The sequence below is a fragment of the Stegostoma tigrinum genome, chromosome 25 (genome assembly GCF_030684315.1).
Source record: "Stegostoma tigrinum isolate sSteTig4 chromosome 25, sSteTig4.hap1, whole genome shotgun sequence".
Classification (NCBI taxonomy): Eukaryota; Metazoa; Chordata; class Chondrichthyes; order Orectolobiformes; family Stegostomatidae; genus Stegostoma; species Stegostoma tigrinum.
Genome location: NC_081378.1, coordinates 22,691,071 through 22,696,070, shown reverse-complemented (window position 1 = coordinate 22,696,070; position 5,000 = coordinate 22,691,071). Strand labels below are relative to the sequence as shown.

At 43.8% G+C, this 5,000-nt stretch overlaps 1 protein-coding gene across 11 annotated transcripts in view; it reads right to left on the bottom strand.

Annotated features, from left to right (window-relative positions):
• Window positions 1-5,000, bottom strand: part of srpk2 (SRSF protein kinase 2) — a 246,823-nt gene that overhangs the window by 95,585 nt on the left and 146,238 nt on the right. The window lies entirely within an intron of this gene.

Sequence of the window (5,000 nt, the reverse complement as noted above, 5' to 3'; positions counted from 1 at the left end):
TTCTCACACACACACAATCCTTCTCTTTCTCACACACACACACAATCCTTCTCTTTCTCACACACACACACACAATCCTTCTCTTTCTCACACACACACACACAATCCTTCTCTTTCTCACACACACACACACAATCCTTCTCTTTCTCACACACACACACACACAATCCTTCTCTTTCTCACACACACACACACACAATCCTTCTCTTTCTCACACACACACACACACACACACACACACAATCCTTCTCTTTCTCACACACACACACACACAATCCTTCTCTTTCTCACACACACACACACACACAATCCTTCTCTTTCTCACACACACACACACACAATCCTTCTCTTTCTCACACACACACACACACAATCCTTCTCTTTCTCACACACACACACACAATCCTTCTCTTTCTCACACACACACACACAATCCTTCTCTTTCTCACACACACACACAATCCTTCTCTTTCTCACACACACACACAATCCTTCTCTTTCTCACACACACACACACAATCCTTCTCTTTCTCACACACACACACACACACACAATCCTTCTCTTTCTCACACACACACACACACAATCCTTCTCTTTCTCACACACACACACACAATCCTTCTCTTTCTCACACACACACACACAATCCTTCTCTTTCTCACACACACACACACAATCCTTCTCTTTCTCACACACACACAATCCTTCTCTTTCTCACACACACACACAATCCTTCTCTTTCTCACACACACACACACAATCCTTCTCTTTCTCACACACACACACACAATCCTTCTCTTTCTCACACACACACACACAATCCTTCTCTTTCTCACACACACACACACACACACAATCCTTCTCTTTCTCACACACACACAGACACAAACACACAATCCTTCCCTTTCTCACACACGCACGCACACACAATCCTTCTCTTTCTCGCACGCACACACAATCCTTCTCTTTCTCGCACGCAGATACAATCCTTCTCTTTCTCGCACGCACACGCAATCCTTCTCTTTCTCGCACGCACACGCAATCCTTCTCTTTCTCGCACGCACACGCAATCCGTCTCTTTCTCGCACGCACACGCACACACACACACACACACACACAATCCTTCTCTTTCTCACACACACACACAATCCTTCTCTTTCTCACACACACACACAATCCTTCTCTTTCTCACACACACACACAATCCTTCTCTTTCTCACACACACACACAATCCTTCTCTTTCTCACACACACACACAATCCTTCTCTTTCTCACACACACACACAATCCTTCTCTTTCTCACACACACACACAATCCTTCTCTTTCTCACACACACACACAATCCTTCTCTTTCTCACACAAACAGACACAATCCTTCTCTTTCTCACACACACACACAATCCTTCTCTTTCTCACACACACACACAATCCTTCTCTTTCTCACACACACACACACAATCCTTCTCTTTCTCACACACACACACACAATCCTTCTCTTTCTCACACACACACACACAATCCTTCTCTTTCTCACACACACACACACACAATCCTTCTCTTTCTCACACACACACACACACAATCCTTCTCTTTCTCACACACACACACACAATCCTTCTCTTTCTCACACACACACACACAATCCTTCTCTTTCTCACACACACACACACAATCCTTCTCTTTCTCACACACACACACACAATCCTTCTCTTTCTCACACAAACACACACAATCCTTCTCTTTCTCACACACACACACACAATCCTTCTCTTTCTCACACACACACACACACACAATCCTTCTCTTTCTCACACACACACACACACAATCCTTCTCTTTCTCACACACACACACAATCCTTCTCTTTCTCACACACACACACACACAATCCTTCTCTTTCTCTCACACACACACACACACTCCTTCTCTTTCTCACACACACACACACACAATCCTTCTCTTTCTCTCACACACACACACACTCCTTCTCTTTCTCACACACACACACACACTCCTTCTCTTTCTCACACACACACACTCCTTCTCTCTCTCACACAAACAGACACAATCCTTCTCTTTCTCACACACACACACACAATCCTTCTCTTTCTCACACACACACACACAATCCTTCTCTTTCTCACACACACACACACAATCCTTCTCTTTCTCACACACACACACACAATCCTTCTCTTTCTCACACACACACACACAATCCTTCTCTTTCTCACACACACATACAATCCTTCTCTTTCTCACACACACACACACAATCCTTCTCTTTCTCACACACACACACACAATCCTTCTCTTTCTCACACACACACACACACAATCCTTCTCTTTCTCACACACACACATATAATCCTTCTCTTTCTCACACACACACACACAATCCTTCTCTTTCTCACACACACACACACACACACAATCCTTCTCTTTCTCTCACACACACACAATCCTTCTCTTTCTCACACACACACACAATCCTTCTCTTTCTCACACACACACACAATCCTTCTCTTTCTCACACACACACACAATCCTTCTCTTTCTCACACACACACACAATCCTTCTCTTTCTCACACACACACACAATCCTTCTCTTTCTCACACACACACACAATCCTTCTCTTTCTCACACACACACACAATCCTTCTCTTTCTCACACGCACACACAATCCTTCTCTTTCTCACACGCACACACAATCCTTCTCTTTCTCACACACACACACAATCCTTCTCTTTCTCACAAACACACACAATCCTTCACTTACTCACACACACACACAATCCTTCTCTTTCTCACACACACACACAATCCTTCTCAATCTCACACACACACACAATCCTTCTCTTTCTCACACACACACACAATCCTTCTCTTTCTCACACACACACACACTCCTTCTCTTTCTCACACACACACTCCTTCTCTCTCTCACACACACAGACACACACACACTCCTTCTCTCTCTCACACACACAGACACACACACAATCCTTCTCTTTCTCACACACACACACACAATCCTTCTCTTTCTCACACACACACACACACAATCCTTCTCTTTCTCACACACACACACACACAATCCTTCTCTTTCTCACACACACACACACAATCCTTCTCTTTCTCACACACACACACACACAATCCTTCTCTTTCTCACACACACAATCCTTCTCTTTCTCACACACACACAATCCTTCTCTTTCTCACACACACACACACAATCCTTCTCTTTCTCACACACACACACACAATCCTTCTCTTTCTCACACACACACACAATCCTTCTCTTTCTCTCACACACACACACACAATCCTTCTCTTTCTCACACGCACACACACACACTCCTTCTCTTTCTCACACACACACACACACTCCTTCTCTTTCTCACACACACACACTCCTTCTCTCTCTCACACAAACAGACACAATCCTTCTCTTTCTCACACACACACACACAATCCTTCTCTTTCTCACACACACACACACAATCCTTCTCTTTCTCACACACACACACACACACAATCCTTCTCTTTCTCACACACACACACACAATCCTTCTCTTTCTCACACACACACACACAATCCTTCTCTTTCTCACACACACACACACAATCCTTCTCTTTCTCACACACACACACACACACACAATCCTTCTCTTTCTCACACACACACACACAATCCTTCTCTTTCTCACACACACATACAATCCTTCTCTTTCTCACACACACACACACACAATCCTTCTATTTCTCACACACACACACAATCCTTCTCTTTCTCACACACACACACACACAATCCTTCTCTTTCTCACACACACACATATAATCCTTCTCTTTCTCACACACACACACACAATCCTTCTCTTTCTCACACACACACACACACAATCCTTCTCTTTCTCTCACACACACACACAATCCTTCTCTTTCTCTCACACACACACACAATCCTTCTCTTTCTCTCACACACACACACAATCCTTCTCTTTCTCACACACACACACACACACACACAATCCTTCTCTTTCTCACACACACACACACACACACAATCCTTCTCTTTCTCTCACACACACACAATCCTTCTCTTTCTCACACACGCACACAATCCTTCTCTTTCTCACACACACACACAATCCTTCTCTTTCTCACACACACACACAATCCTTCTCTTTCTCACACACACACACAATCCTTCTCTTTCTCACACACACACACAATCCTTCTCTTTCTCACACACACACACAATCCTTCTCTTTCTCACACACACACACAATCCTTCTCTTTCTCACAAACACACACAATCCTTCTCTTTCTCACACACACACACAATCCTTCTCAATCTCACACACACACACAATCCTTCTCAATCTCACACACACACACAATCCTTCTCTTTCTCACACACACACACAATCCTTCTCTTTCTCACACACTCACACACTCCTTCTCTTTCTCACACACACACTCCTTCTCTCTCTCACACACACAGACACACACACAATCCTTCTCTTTCTCACACACACACACACAATCCTTCTCTTTCTCACACACACACACACACAATCCTTCTCTTTCTCACACACACACACACAATCCTTCTCTTTCTCACACACACACACACACAATCCTTCTCTTTCTCACACACACACACACACAATCCTTCTCTTTCTCACACACACACACACACAATCCTTCTCTTTCTCACACACACACACACAATCTTTCTCTTTCTCACACACACACACACAATCCTTCTCTTTCTCACACACACACACACAATCCTTCTCTTTCTCACACACACACACACAATCCTTCTCTTTCTCACACACACACACACAATCCTTCTCTTTCTCACACACACACACAATCCTTCTCTTTCTCACACACACACACAATCCTTCTCTTTCTCACACACACACACAATCCTTCTCTTTCTCACACACACACACACAATCCTTCTCTTTCTCACA